Here is a 16,754-nt window from a genome sequence, read left to right as displayed (position 1 = left end):
CCATTTTCAAGTTAGCAGTGTGGTCACTGAATTTTTGGTTAAAGCGCCCTTAAGAGCCACCTCCAGCCCACTCCTGGGTCACTAACTTTTCGGTCTGCTCTTAAACACCTGCTTGCTCTTCTGACAGAGCAGCCGTGTCCCTGGTCACATCGTTGAAATCATTTGTACATAAGACTCCTACACGAGGTACAGGTACACCTGTCAAGCAGTAATGCAGGTGTCCTAAGGTGAGCTCAGGGAGGACAGAAACCTCCCGTGGAGCAGAAGGGCAAAAGCATGCTTGATCTTGATTTTCAGTATGAATACAGACCATGAAAGCGGGGCCTCCTGATCCTTCTGACCTTTGGGGTTTAAGCAGGAGGTGTCAGAAAAGTTACCACCTGTGGTGGCCAAGTGTTCATGGCGAAGTCACTTTTTGATCCTTCAATGTCAGCTCTTTCTATCATTGTGAAGCAGAATTCACCTACATGAGACCCTGTCAGTGTTTCAAGAGCTGTACTCATGTCTGATTACATGAGACAATGATGGCTAAGTGAATTAAATCTACTATTAAGATGTGTAAATGCACAGAATGTACTTGGAAGAGCTGTGGCCCTTGGAAATGCCATGTACTTAAAGGCTGTGTCTACCAGCTGACACGTCACTTCCGGTCCCACAGGAAGTGCTGATGGCACTCAAGGACATGTCTCTTGAAGGACGATGAACTCCTAGCCCACATGGGCACACAGCATCCACTTTTCTTATTCTGCTTGTTTGTACAAACCATTCCTTAACCCACACTCATTTAAAATGGTATGCATCCTTTTGGTTTCACGTGGGAATACCCTCCCACTCAATCCTTCTGGATAAGGAGGGGCTTTCAAATCTGTTCTCTTAGGGATCGGCATGACGGAATCCATGGAGGCCACACTGAGGAGATGAATTCGGATTCCAGTGAGGGCTCCACCAGTTTTCAAGCTGGGTTTCTGAATGAGTTGCTGCACCTCCCTGAGTCAAGTTCTCTCATCTGAAAAAGAAAGATAATGACCCCGATGTTCTTGGGGTTTAATGAGATAAATAAATGAGTTTGGGATTCTGGGCTGTGGTTCTGTTGGCTCCGCGCTCGAATCTGTGCCTCACCAGCCTCTGCCCTGCTTCACTGGTGCCTGGGCGGTGGACCTGAATGGCATTCCTTGCTTTCCACCTTCTCCTTGGAGTTTAGCCAAGGGGAAGCAGTGACAGAAGACTGAGGGGCGCTCGGGGAGAGAGGGGGCCTCCTAATCGCTCCCCCTGCGTTTGCTTGGTTCTTGGCCAATGGCCGCATCCCTCTCTTCACACTCTAACTCCAGCTGTCAGAGTTGGTGGCTGATGTCCTTGAGCTCCGGCTTTCAGCTGAGGCTGAGCGACAGAGGATAAGTCACCAATGTTGTTAGTTCCTGGGTGTCTCAAGATCTATTACTCTTCCCCTTACTCTCACCCAGACGTCAACCAACAGTCCCTTGGATAAAATGTATTTTAAGTGTCCCAAGTGAGTCTGTCATCTGTTTCCTGCAAGTTCCTGCACAATGACAAACCTGGTGCCCGGGCACGTAAGAGGCGCTTAATAGTACCATTAGCAGCCACCCTTTATTATGGGCTTAACTTGAGCTAAGCACTATGCCAAGTGTTTCTTTTTCTTTTTTTTCACATGCATTGTATCATTTAATCCTCAAAATGACTTTATGTGGAAGGTACTAATTATTCTACCCATTTTGCAATTGAAAAACTAGAGTTCAAAATTAGTGATTTGCCAAGGCACCAGCTAGTGACGGGGGGAGTCAAGTTTCAAGTTCAGTTCAGTTCAGTTCAGTCACTCAGTCGTGTCCGACTCTTTGCGACCCCATGAATCGCAGCACGCCAGGCCTCCCTGTCTATCACCAACTCCCGGAGTTCACTCAGACTCACGTCCATCGAGTCGGTGATGCCATCCAGCCCTCTCATCCTCTGTCGTCCCCTTCTCCTCCTGCCCCCAATCCTCCAGCATCAGAGTCTTTTCTAATGAGTCAAGTTTCAAGTTAGTTAATGTCAATTGCACTATTATTTGTTGCTGTTGTTATTATCTAGTTGCTAAGTCATGTCTAAGTCTTTTGCGACCCTGTGGGCTCTAGCCCACCAGGCTCCTCTGTCCGTGGGATTTTTCCAGGCGAGAATACTGGAGTGGGTTGCCATTTCCTCCTCTAGGAGATCTTCCTGACCCAGGGATCGAACCTGAATCTCCTGCATTGGCAGGCGGGTTCTTTACCACTGAGCCACCTGGGAAGCCCCATTATTTGGTGACTGGGGACCAATTCTTAGACTCAGACCCTCGCTACGGAGGCTTGTACTAGGAGCCACTCGGTCAGCACTTGCCAGGGGACGAGGCCGGCACTTCCTAGGTTTCTGGGTCATTTTTCCTGGCACTTCTCTCTCTGGCATTAGGGCCCCTCTTGCCTCCATAGCCCCTTGCCTCTAGTTCAGGGAGTGTTCCCAGGCCTCTCTCTGTTCACAAACAAGCCCCAGTGGACGGAGTTTCCTTCATTACCTCTCGCCCATATTTCTACCCGCTCTGAGCTGCTGGAGCAGCCCCTGCCTGCTTCTCCACCCTCCTAGTCACCCACACCCATTGGTGTTTACAACATGTCTCCAGCATCTGCGAACTTCATTAGAGCCAGAGCTACACCCTCTTCCTGCTCATTGTGGCAGACTGTGCATGAGGCCAGCCCCAACACAGCTCCCCAGGGTGCCTGCCAGAATTTGCCACCAGCCAAGGCCAGATCACCTTCCCTGGGGACCCCCCGCCAAGCGCTAACCCAAAAGTCACTGCAGGAGAAACATTTCGAGGGGGGTATCAAGGCTGCACTCTGTCATAATTTGTGGCTGTGGTTAGCGTGATGTGGACTGGCTTAGGAGGAGTATTAGTTTTGGAGTCAGCGTCATCTGCCACTTAATAGCTCTGTGATCTTGGCTCAGTTGCCTAACTTCTCTGAGCCTCAGCTTCCTGATCTGTAAAAATAAAGATAGATAGAGCTGTCGATTGAAAGTGCCTGGCACATCTTAGGTGCAAATTTTTTTTCTTTTTTCTCTCTCTCCCACCTCTCCCTGCCTGCCCCCCTAAAGACCACTTTTGGGGGTACCAGTGAATAGTGTAGAATATATTTGTCACTTGTTTATTTTCAAAGTGCTCTCTATTCGATGTGGATATGTTATCCGAGATTATAAGGATGATTATCCTCATTTTATAGATGAAAAGTCTAGGTTTCAGAGAGTTTAAAGTACTTTTCTCACGGTCACCCAAAGAACAGATTGGATTTGCAAATAGCTCTAATTTAAACTGACTCATTATTTTCGATTTTCTCTTGCCATTTTTTCAAGAGTGAAAATAAACAACCCAGTGATATAAACCAAAATGAAACAGCCTTTGCTGCTTGTAAAAAGATAGCTGCCTTTGGTCTTCCCTCTTATTCTTCTCTGTCTGGAGATGCTCCTGCCTAATCAGTTGTCATTTGTGCCTCCATCACTTCATTATCTAGTGCCCTGGATGAACTGAGCTTTCCAAGGTGTTTCTGAGATTTCATCTCTCAAGGATGGGCTGCTGGAAGACGCACCAGGGGTGGGCTAACACCAGAGGGGGTTCTTCCATAGGAAACAGTTCAGGACTTGGGACTGAAGAAGGGATGCCCAGGGTGATGAAATGAGTCTGAAGGTCATTATTGTTATTGTGCATGTTCTCCTTATTAAGCTCAGAAGGTGACAAAAGTTTAAAAGTGTTCTCTTCCTCAACATCCTTTTATTGAGAATTAAAAAAAAACAGAAACTTTGAGCTGCCTGAGCTATCACTTACCACCTTATCGTGAGCTCCCTGCTGGCAGGCTGGGTCTTACTGACCTCTGGACCCTTTCATGGCCCTTTCCCATAGTGCTTTGCACACAATAGTGAGCAAACACAATGATCAAACATTTATTGAGGACTCAAATGGCAACCCACTCCAGTGTTCTTGCCTGGAGGATCCCAGGGACAGGGGAGCCTAGTGGGCTGCCTTCTCTGGGGTCGCACAGAGTCGGACATGACTGGAGCGACTTAGCAGCTCTGTATTATGCTAGACGCTTTCATGAGGAAAATGAAAACTCCTTGTCCCAGATCACACCAACAGTGGTGGAGGCTGGCTTTGAACCCAGTTGGACTTCTGACTCCATATTTGGTACTCCTTCCTCTCTATCTCAGCTGTCACTCAGAGTCTCCCTCAATGATGGTTGTTGAGCAAGATTTAAAAGGTTTTTCTTTTAAAGGCTGCCAGCAGCGTTGTATATGCTTTTGGGGGAAGGAGAGTGAATGAAGAAGGCGTGATCCTTCTTCACAGAGTGGATTATAATGAACTTCAGCTGTCTGGGTGGTTCACTCACCATGTGAGAGTAAAGAGGATCAAAGAGACCAATGTGTCACCATGGGAACTGTCCCAGTTTTATAACCATTTTTCAAAGGCCTAAACATATGAACACATGGAAAGCAGGGAAGATTCAGTGAATGGGAAGTGATACAGGCTAATGATTCAAGCACAAATTTGGAAGAGGGAAAATAGAGTGTGGAGAAATATTTTGAGCAAAATTATAAATAGCTGCTCAACTCACTTTTTCAGGATGAGTAGCAATTGACTACAGGTGAGAAGAATTATGGTCCTGTGTCTGGAAAAGATGCATTGAGATGGTGTTTCTTGGCTGAAAGATACAGTGATGGCTCTGCCCAAGGAGAAGTGAAAGAGCTTCTGGAAGGAGATAGGATGGGAGGTGAGATTTTTGAGGATGTTTGTCAGATGGTGAAAAATGGCCACAAATTATCCCCCACCCTAAATACATGTCCCTTTGCATGTGGCTGCAATTTCTCTCATCAGGAGGTGGGATCTCTGACCCTGGAATCTGGACTTGACCATGTGCTTGTTTGGTCAGTGAGATACTAGCAAATGTGATGCAGACTGAGGCTGGAAAAATTCTTCAGACGGGGAAAGCCTTCCTTACTGTTCTTTGTTACACTGTGACTACCATGATATGAATAAGCCTAGGCCACCTGCTGGATGATGAGAGACACGTGGTCCAGTTACTTCCACCACCCCTCCTGACCTACAGCCAGCTAGACATGTGTGAAGCTGTTGATGGCTAGTGGACCTCAGAAAAATGAGTGGGCCTAGCTGATCCCAGATGGAGCTGAGATGAGTCATCTCAGTTGGTCTCAGCTCAAACTTTTGACCCTTAGATTCATAAGCAAATAGATAGTTGCTGTTTTAAGCTGCTAAGTTTTGGAATGATTTGTTATGCAGCAAAAACTAACTCATACATGGTGTATGCAACAGATTGCAAACACCAAGTGGGAAGATAAAAATGTACTCTTGATGCTGGTGTAGAACAAGCTATTGCCCATGAACCAGATTCAGTGCCCCCCGACCTGTTTTTGTAAATTAAGTTTTAATAGAACACAGTCAGACTCATTTGTTTACATAATGTCCATAGCTGCTTTTGTTCTATAATAGCAGGGTTAAGTAGCTGTAACAGAGACTGGCCAGTAAAGCCTAAGATATTTACTATCTGGCCCTTTATAGAAAAATTTAATACAGAATGTAATATTAAATTGGACTTCAAGTATAAAACTTTATTCAGATAGAAGCAGATAAGAACATATTTTAAGAATTTCCAAATGAATGTTAATGATTTTCAAGCTGTTAAAAAACAGCATATGCTCATTTAAAAAAAAATAAGGCACAATAGAAAAGATGGAAAGTCACATGTACATTTATTATTCAGAGATAACCTTCTTGCAACTTTAGAACACATCCTTCCAAACACTTCTCTCTTCCTATATATTTTTTATTTCTTAAAACGAAATTGAACTAATCATACTTTTCCCACTTAATGCATGTTTTTAATATTATATTGTACAGCATATTGATTAACATGTTAATATCATAATTATATGATAATACTTAGGGCACTACATCTTTCTTGTTAATGTCTACACTGCAATCAGTTGCATAGTCTATCATATATTTATGGGCTTACCCAGTGGCTCAGCAATAGAGAATTAACCTGCAGTGCAGGAGACTTAGGAGACCTGGGTTCAATCCTTGGGTCAGGAAGATCCCCTGGAGGAGGGCTGGCAATGCACTCCGGTATCCTGGAAAATCCCATGGACAGAGGAGCCTGGTGGGCTACAGTCCATGGGGTTGCAAAGAGTTGGACATGATTGAAATGACTGAGCACATCACATACTGATACCCGATTCCTCATTGCTTTATTTGTCTCCAATTTTTCAGCATTTTAAATCCTGCTGTGATTAAAGATGAATATATATATATACATACACACACATATACACATATATTTAACACACTTCTAGGAAGTCATCCCTGAGGCAGTATATAAAGAAACTTTTATAGAAGTGTAATTTTGGTGTCAAAGTTTATCCACATTTAATTTTACATAAACACCCTTCAGCTGCCTTCCAGAAACTCTAAATCAACTTGCATCCTTGCCAACAATGGACTAAAGAAAATACACACTTTTCACGTGCAAGGTAGACCATTTCATTTCCCAGAGCATGGAGGAAGGAGCTAGAGGAATCTACTTACATTTGTCCTACAAGGAGGAACTGGGATAAAATGACCATGTCTTGCAAAGTTGTTAGTTGTGCAGGGGGATAGCAAAGATGCCCTTTGGGTGATTTGGGCTCAATAAAGCTTTCTACAGGCTAAAATAATGAGCTTAGTCTAGACTGATGAAATGTCAATAGAGATAGATCTCAAGTCCCACGTGTGTGCATGCTCACTTCTTTAGTGGTGTCTGACTCTTTGGCATCCCATGGACCGTAGCCCACCAGGCTCCTCTGTTCATGGACTTCTCCAGGCAAGAATACTGGAGTGGGTTGCATGCCTTTCTCCAGTGGATCTTCCCAACCCAGGGACTAAACCTGTGTCTCCTGCATTGGAAAGAGGATTCTTTACCTCTGAGCCATGTTGGAAGCCCTGTCAAGTCCCCTCATCTGGGCTCAAGTAAGCAATAGTATTAATAGGCAGTGGGGACTCAGTGACTTGGCAAAATGTGTGAAAGAGACCAGACAGGACTTCAGTTGTTAAATATTTTTGCTGTTATTAGCACATCAATTGTACGTTGGCAGTGAGGTGTGGTGCAGTCAAAGCTTATCTCACGTTTGCCGCATGGCATTTGGAGGTGGGTGTGATTCTACTCTGGGCAGGAGAGACCGTATTCATAGCACTGTATTCCCTTCTGGCTCCTGGACCTTCTGGGGATCTAGGTCACCTCTGGTTAGGGACTTCTGAAGATGGAAGCCAAGATGGCAAGGGATTTTAGTTCATTTCATAGGAAGAAATTTTGAAAGAGCTGGGAAAGCTTAGCATAGAAAAGAAGAGAGTTAGGAAGGCCTACCTTTATTATTTAAAAAATCATACAATCATATATTCTCAATGCAAAAAAAAAAAAAAAAATGAACACAACCAACAAGGGTAAGGAAGAAAGGGAAATCACCCTGAATTGTATTATCCAAGAGAATGCCGTTAACATCTTGATGAACTTGCTTCTAGACAGCAGTTTGCGAATCTGTACACATACACTGTATATACAGTTTTATATGAAAGATATCAAATTAATTTTTTCTTCCTCAACACTGCATGATACACAAGTATCATGTCAGCTAGGTCATCATATTTAATCAGTTTAGAATTTCATTGTATGTATCTACCATAAAATTTTATATAACCAACTTCCTATTGATAGGATTTTAGTTGTTAAATATTTTTCCTGTTACAAGCACACATTTTCATCAATATTCTTGACATATTATCCACTTGGCTAGTTATCTTCTTAGGATAAATTCCTAGAAGTGAAACTTTTGGGTCAAAATATTTGCACACTTAACATTTTGATGCCATTAAACAGTCTTTCAGAAAGATTGAACCAATTTATACTCCGTGATGATCTTGCTTTTTAAAAAATTAATTAATCAATTAACTTTTGGCTGCACTAGATCTTTACGGGTGCATGTGGTTTTCTCTAGTTGTCAGTTCAGTTCAGTTCAGTCACTCAGTCGTGTCCGACTCTTTGCGACCCCATGAATCGCAGCACGCCAGGCCTCCCTGTCCATCACCAACTCCTGGAGTTCACTCAGACTCACGTCCATCGAGTCAGTGATGCCATCCAGCCATCTCATCCTCTGTCATTCCCTTCTCCTCCTGCCCCCAATCCCTCCCAGCATCAGAGTCTTCTCCAATGAGTCAACTCTTTGCATGAGGTGGCCAAAGTACTGGAGTTTCAGCTTTAGCATCATTCCTTCTAGAGAAATCCCAGGGCTGATCTCTTTCAGAATGGACTGGTTGGATCTCCTTGCAGTCCAAGGGACTCTCAAGGGTCTTCTCCAACACCAAGTTCAAAAGCATCAATTCTTCGGTGGTCAGCCTTCTTCACAATTCCGCTCTCACATCCATACACGACTACTGGAAAAACCATAGCCTTAACTAGATGGACCAGTCGGCAAAGTAATATCTCTGCTTTTGAATATGCTATCTAGGTTGGTCATAACTTTTCTTCCAAGGAGTAAGCGTCTTTTAATTTCATGGCTGCAGTCACCATCTGCAGTGATTTTGGAGCCCAAACAAATAAAGTCTGACACTGTTTCCACTGTTTCCCCATCTATTTCCCATGAAGTGATGGGACCGGATACCATGATCTTCATTTTCTGAATGTTGAGCTTTAACCCAACTTTTTCACTCTCCTCTTTCACTTTCATCAAAATGCTTTTTAGTTCCTCTTCACTTTCTGCCATAAGGGTGGTGTCATCTGCATATCTGAGGTTATTGGTATTTCTCCTGGCAATCTTGATTCCAGGTTGTGTTTCTTCCAGTCCAGCGTTTCTCATGATGTACTCTGCATATAAGTTAAATAAACAGGGTGACAATATACAGCCTTGACAGACTCCTTTTCCTATTTGGAACCAGTCTGTTGTTCCATGTCTAGTTCTAACTGTTGCTTCCTGACCTGCATACAGATTTCTAAAGAGGCAGGTCAGGTGGTCTGGTATTCCCATCTCTTTCAGAATTTTCCACAGTTTCTTGTGATTCACACAGTCAAAGTCTTTGGCATAGTCAATAAAGCAGAAATAGATGTTTTTCTGGATTTCTCTTGCTTTTTCCATGATCCAGCGGATGTTGGCAATTTGATCTCTGGTTCCTCTGCCTTTTCTAAAACCAGCTTGAACATCAGGAAGTTCACGGTTCATGTATTGCTGAAGCCTGGCTTGGAGAATTTTGAGCATTACTTTACTAGCATGTGAAATGAGTGCAATTGTGTGGTAGTCTGAGCATTCTTTGGCATTGCCTTTCTTTGGGATTGGAATGAAAGCTGACCTTTTCCGGTCCTGTGGCCACTGCTGAGTTTTCTAGTTGCGGTGGTGGTGTTTTCATTGCAGTGGTTTCTCTTGTTGCAGAGTACAGACAGGGTCCAGAATGCGCAGGCTCAGTAGTTGTGGCTGGCCAGCTTAGTTGCCCTGAGGCATGTGAGATCCTCCCAGACCATGGATCAAACCTATGTCCCCTGCACTGGCAGTTGGATTCTTAACCCCTGGACCACCAGGGAAGTCTGATCTTGTTTTTATTTACATTCCTTAGGTTACTTTTGCAAATTTGAATATTCTTTCATAGATTTAGTACCCTTTCATTTCTTACTTTATGGATTGCCAATTAATATCTTTTACTTATTTGGGGGAATAAATTTGTATGAGTTCTTGGTAGATATAATAATACTTTGTCTTTCATACATGTTACACACACGTTTTCCTCTTGAATGTGCTCATTAAACTACTTTATGGTGGCCTGTTTGTTTTGGTTGATTGTTTTTGCTTACTGAAGTTTTCAATTTTTATGTAGCCAAGTCTATTTATTTCTTCCATCCTTGAATATTTTTAATGGCAGTCATATGGAAGAGGATGAGACATTTACTCCATGTATACAGAAGACAGAGCCAGTCTAATGGGAGAAAAGTTGCAGCGCCGCAGACTTCAGCTAAACATAGCAAACAAGTTTCTTACAATGAGGACTGTCAAACGTGGAATGTGCTCCTCAAAGGGAGTGAGATCTCCCATAATTAGGGGCTTTTAGGCAAGAATTCCAGGACCACCTGACAGTGATACTGTACAGGATGAGGCCAGGTGGCTCCTTGAGTCCTTAATTATGTACAAGGCAGATTTTAAAAAATAGGATAACAGTATTTTAATTCTACTCATTTTTCCCAGAGAATTTTTTTTTTTTTTTCCCGCAAAGCTATAGCACCATCCAAAACTTGGGCTTTCCAAGAGCAACGGGACACCAGTTGAAAATGGCAGAGCTGGCAACACTCAGAATAGTTCTGAACCCCTGATTATTATGAAAAGCACGCCAGGAGAATGTTAGGGGTCATGTGGTTGTCATTCACGAGTTTTACTTTCATCACCATGCATCACCTTGTAGCCACAGAAATGTTCATGAAACCATATGAAGCCCATAGGAGCTGATTTCCTACAGCTGGGAATGCAGATGGGTTTAGGCAGAGCTGACTTCCTAGAACAGGTCAAGTCCAGGCCTTGCTAAGTCCTATGTTATTAGCACCAGGCCAGCGTGGTACCGGACAGGGTTAAAGAAGCAATCTGGGGCCTTCCCTGGTGGTCCAGTTGTTAAGAATCCACCTGCCATGCAGGAAACATGGGTTCGATCTGATCACTAGTTTGGGAAGATTCCTAATGCCGTGGGGCAACTGAGCCGGTGCACCACAACTTCTGAAGCCTGTGTGCCTAGAGTCTGTGCTCCCCACCACGAGAAGCCGCCACAGTAAGAAGTACATGGCCCACGTGCAGCAGTGAAGAGTAGCCCCTGCTTGCCGCAACCAGTGAAAGCCTGCACAGCAACAATGACCCAGTGCAACCAAAGATAAATAAATAAAAACAATATATAATGAACCCCTACCATGTGCAAGGCATTGGGAATTCAGTGATAAACAGAAAAGATAGCAGCTCACAGCCTAGAGAAGACAACTATAAACCATTGATGACAACATGTTGTGCTCAGTGGTTCAGTCGTGTCCGACTCTGCAGCCCCACAGACTGTAGCCCACCAGGCTGCTCTGTCCCTGGGGATTCTCCAGGCAAGAATATTGGAGTGGGTTGCCATGCCCTTCTCCAGGAGATCTTCACAATCCAGGGGTTGAACCCAGGTCTCCCACATTGCAGGTGGGTTCTTTACCACCCGAGCCACCACAGAAGCCCAGTGACAACACAGGGTAGTAGAAGTACTGATGCACAGCGTGGTTTGGTCACTCGTGGCCATGGCATCAACAGGTGGTCCAGGGGATCAGGAAAGGCCTTCTGGAAAGACTAAAAGTAAGTGGAGACTTGAAGGAGGAGTTGGCTAGAGAAGGAAAGATCAGAGGAGAGAAAAAAGATGGTGCCCACCCAAGTTTCAGGGAAAAGAGAAGCTTGTACAAGGGACCAAAACCAGACAGAAATGTAAATTTACACATCCTCTTAGTTGTATAGGGATGCTTCCGATGAATGTGACGTAGTGGAAAGTTTAAAATAAGGGGCCAGGTGTTTGGCTCTTAGCCCTACTAGTTCTTGTCTATGTGACTTTAGGGACTAATCTATCTTAACCTCAACTTTCTCATCTGCGAAATGGGTATAATGATACCTATTAATACATCACAGGATTATTCTGGGAATAATTCTGAGGATGAATTAATGTAAAGTTGGCCAGCATCAGGCGAGGTTTTATTTTTATTTTAGTATTTTAAAAGTTAATCTATTTATTTATTCATCTTTGGCTCTGCTGGGTCGTTGTTGCTGTGCATGTGCCTTCCTCAGTTGCGGGGTCACTCCTCATTTCAGTGCATGAGCTTCTCATTTTGGTGGCTTCTCTTGTTGTGGAGCAGGGCTCTTGCCACCTGGGCTTCAGCAGTTACAGCACTTGGGCTCAGTAGTTATGGCACATGGGCTTAACTGCTCTGGGAGTGTGGGATCTTCCTAGACCAGGGATTGAAGCCATGTCCCCTGCACTGGCAGGCGGATTTTTAACCACTGGACCACCAGGGAACTCCAGGGCTAGATTTTAAATATCCTAAAGCCTATTCTTAAAGCTGTTGACAACCAAAATCTGTTTCTTTTACCTAGCCCCAGTCTTTCTTGCTGTCTGTGGATACACATCAACTAGGTGAATTCAGCAGGTTTTTATTTTCCTAGTTCCTGCTGCTAAGTCGCTTCAGTCGTGTCCGACTCTGTGCAACCCCGCAGACGGCAGCCCACCAGGCTCCGCTGTCCCTGGGATTCTCCAGGCAAGAACACTGGAGTGGGTTGCCATTTCCTTCTCCAGTGCATGAAAGTGAAAAGTGAAAGCGAAGTCGCTCAGTCGTGTCTGACTCTTTGAGACCCCATGGACTGCAGCCTACCAGGCTCTTCCGTCCATGGGATTTTCCGGGCAAGAGTACTGGAGTGGGATGCCATTGCCTTCTCCAAGTTCCTACCCTGGGTCATGTGAATTCAGGCACTATGGAAGCTGAAACAAGTATGAGGCAGAGATCTGAACCTGGAATTTTGTTAGGAACAGAAAGCTAGTCTAAAGTGGTGTCTGTCTTCTGCAATGTCTGTCTGTCTCCACCTCCTTCTGGTCCATGAGCTCCTACAGGGCATATAAATTAGGATCCATAAAATAGGTCTTCTCCTCATTGCCGGTGATAAGATTCCCAAATGCCTTATTGAGGAGGTGTTCAGCGAATATTAGTTAAAAGACCCAAAGGAAGTTTGAGAACTCGGCAGAATTTAAAGAGCAGTAAACACATGGTACAGATCAGAAGGCTTATCTAGGAAAATTTGTGTAGATCACGTTGGATTTATAGAGGTAAGTTTGGAATGTTCCACTTTTGTAGATACTGCCAAAGAACTTTCTCCAACCAGTGACATATGAGAAATCCAGTTACCCTTCATCCTTGCTTGATCCTGCTAGTCTTTTAAATTTCATCATCTCTGGTGGGGGAGGAGTGCTATTTCATCATAGTCTAATTTTGTACTTTACTAATGATTTTGAGCTTCTTTTCATATGATCATTAACCATTTAAATATCCTTTCTGTGTAGTGTCTGTATAAGTCTTTTGCTCATTTAAAATAGTGTTGGGTGTCTTTTTCTTATCAATTTGGGGGAATTTTTTATATATGAAGGATACAAGTCCTTTGTGGGCTATATCTACTGCAAATCTCTTCTCTCAGTCTGTGGCTTGCCCTTTTTCTCTTTATGACCATTTTTAATAAAAGAAGTTCTCATTGTAATAAAAAGAAGTATGCCATTTTTTCTTTAAGGGTTAGTGTTTTGTGTATGCACTATTTAAGAAATCTTTACTCCAAGATGATGAAGACATTCTCCCACTTGTTCTTTTCTAGAAGTTTTTTGGAAGTTTTTATTTTGAAAAAAAATTCAAACCAACAGAAAAGTTGCAAGAATAGTAAAATAATTCACACATGCCCTTCAGTTAGATTAACCAACTAAGGATTTTTAAAATGAACTAGTTTTTCCTAAAAAAAAAAAAAAAAAAGCCTGCATATAGTTGAAAATATCCAAAGAGTCCTGAAGCATAATGAAATAACAAGTAAATCTTTAATTGTCCTGATAAGTCCTCCTCCCCAAAGGCAATCACTATTAACAGTTTTTTTTTTAAATTTTATTTATTTATTTATTTATTTTAATTTTAAAATCTTTAATTCTTACATGCGTTCCCAAACATGACCCCCCTTCCCACCTCCCTCCCCACAACATCTCTCTGGGTCATCCCCATGCACCAGCCCCAAGCATGCTGCACCCTACGTCAGACATGGATTGGCGATTCAATTCTTACATGATAGTATACATGTATAGATATTTTCTGATTTTTTTCCTTATATATATTTTCATATATAAACAAATATAGATATTGAGTGTCCTTTTAGTAATTTACCAAAAGGGACATATTAAAAAGGTTGTCCTGGATGTTGATATTTCAGTTAATGTATCTCAGTGACCTTTTCCATCAGCCTCTGTGGAAATGACCTTATCCCTTTTAAGGGCTGCAGATGATTGTTTTGTATCGAAAGCAAGTTATCATTTAAAATTTAAAGCTACTGATCTCTCCTGAAGGGATCAGTTAAGTTGTGTTTAGTCTTTCCTTATCACAAACAATGCTGTGATAAACATCCTCAGGCACAGGACTTTGTGGGAGTGAGCAGCGAATGGCTTGTTCTAAGGGTATGAGTGTTTACAATTGTCTTAGTTCTGGCCAGTTTACCAGAAGACATTTTTTGGTTCAAAACCTCTAGCAGCATGTGATGGGAACTGTCCTCTCTCTGCAGAGGTAAGATTTAAGGAAAGGGAGAAGAGGGAAGGGAACACTTATAATGGAAGGAACAGTATAAATAAAGGTTCAGGGCTGTTTCTTAACCTCAGCATGACTGACATTTTTGGCTGGCTATTTCTTTGTCGTGGGGGCTGTCCTGTGCGCTGCAGGGTGTTTAGCAGCATCCCTGGTCTCTACTCATTAGATGCCAGTAACAAGCTGTCCTCCTCCAACCTGAGGGCGTGACAACCTAATGTCTCCAGACTTTGCCAAATGTTCCATGTGGGGCAAAATTTCCCTAGGTTGAGAACGAAGACTTGGAAGAAGGAACATTTCAAAGGTCCAGGAGCCCCAGCCCTTGCACCTAAGTTATCATCCTAAGGACCCATGGCCAGGCCCCAGTTCCAGGAGGTTCTTTCCTACTGGCCAGAGAATAGATGGTTGGATGGTGTCATTGACTCAATGGACATGAGTTTGAGCAAACTTCGGGATATGGTGATGGACAGGGAAGCCTGGAGTGCTGCAGTCCATGGGGTCACAAAGAGTCAGACATGACTGAGCACCTGAACAACGAATCACATACTCTAGGGGTAACCCTCTCTAGAAGGTCATCGCTCATTCATTCAAGCAGTCATTCAACGCGGTTCATGGCTTCAGGTGACCCTCCATGAAGAATTACGTGTGTGTGAGTATGTGTATGTGTGTAGTGAGCATAGCATGGAGTTACACACTTGAGGGGCTTTCCAGGGTTTATCAGGGGAGTGATCTGTTTCTTTCCTTGGATATCTCATTGTGGAATAAGAGCCACATCATGGAAACTCCCACCATTTTGTGTGTTTTTGTTTGGTGACGTGAGAAAGCCACAGAACCTCTCTGCCTCGTAATTAACAGAGAGCTTCTCAGGGGTGGAGCTTCCAGTGCACACGGGTTGTTCATGACCTCGGGTCTCATTTGAGTCTTTCAACAGCATGTGAGAGTCATGACCCCCATCTGCAAATGAGGAGACAGGGGCTCCCGGAGAGAAGTGGACACCGGGGACCCCTCCGGGTTTCAAGGCACCTCACTTGCCATCACTGTGCTCCAAGGGGCGGGTCAAGCTGGCTTAGCAGCTGAATTCCTGAAAGCACAGTAGGGAGTCATTTGAATGTGTTTTCATCATTATTTCCATCATCTGTTGAACCTCGGATTAGGCTCTCTGTCATTGTCCTCTCTCTCCTCACATTTTGGTTTATTTTTGGAAGTGATACCATTCGCTTTCTTTCAGAAACCTCTCTGCTGCGTTTGTAACCACACCCAGATGTAGAGGTCATGGTGGGACCTTCAGGGAACATATGAGTGCCTCTTCCGGCCCAATTTCCTGACAGGCGAGATGATACTCCTGTTCTCACATTCTGCAGGTCTTGGTGTGTTATTGTTAAATTTTCTCCTTGGGAGAGATTGCTTACTAACTCATAGTAATAAATACCAGTGAATATGTAACTTCGGCTTCTAATGAAGCACCTAGTGGATAGCATGTGCTCAGTAAATGTTTGTTGAGTGACAAAATGTCTAAGCACATGAATATGTACCACCTGGGAGCAGTACCACCTGAGCCAGTAGGGAATCTGCCTGGGTCCTTGGCCTCGGAGGCCCCTGAACTTTGGAATGCCATCCCCAACACTGTCTAAGAGCCTTAGTGATCAGGATTGGCCAGAGTTAGCAATGCTATCCAGAGTGCTCTGGACTCACTTTGAACCCACTTTGCCAAGGTCCCCATCTCTCCCCTTTGGCATGCATTCCAACCTTCTACCTGGTGCATGCAGATGTCCCAGAGGAGCCCCAGGCCTTGCACCTAAGTAACCATCCCAAGGACCCATGACCAGGCCCCAGTTCCAGGAGCATCTTGCCTGCTGGTCAGAGGACATTTCTTTTGTAGGATCACACAAAATTGGGCTCTCAGAATGATGCTGAGTCAGGGATTTGGAGTGATTCAAATTGTTTGTATACACAGAGGACCCATAAAAATATTTGCATGGGCCTCCACATACATACCCTAGGGGTAACCCTTTCTAGAAAATCATTGTTCATTCATTCAAACAATCATTCAACAGCGTTCATGCCTTCAAATGACCCACCAATTAAGTAGCATGATCTCTATGGAAAGTGCTATGCTATTTAATAATGATAATTATCAGCAGTATGAACGTGTGTATGGGGCCCCAGACAAAAAAGTGGTTAATTCAGCCAGCCCATGGTTTAAAGGCTCAACGTAAAGGAAATTTCTTTCGTGGAGGTGAAAGCATTAGGTTTGAAAGAATGGCTAGTGTTTTTCCAGGAGGCTGTGCTGTGTTCACAGAAGAGAAAATAATGCTGTGAGACTAAAGGATATGGTGGTGGCTGGTG

This window comes from Ovis aries, chromosome 2 (genome assembly GCF_016772045.2).
Source record: "Ovis aries strain OAR_USU_Benz2616 breed Rambouillet chromosome 2, ARS-UI_Ramb_v3.0, whole genome shotgun sequence".
In the NCBI taxonomy this organism is placed as follows: Eukaryota; Metazoa; Chordata; class Mammalia; order Artiodactyla; family Bovidae; genus Ovis; species Ovis aries.
This window is presented reverse-complemented; position numbering follows the sequence as displayed.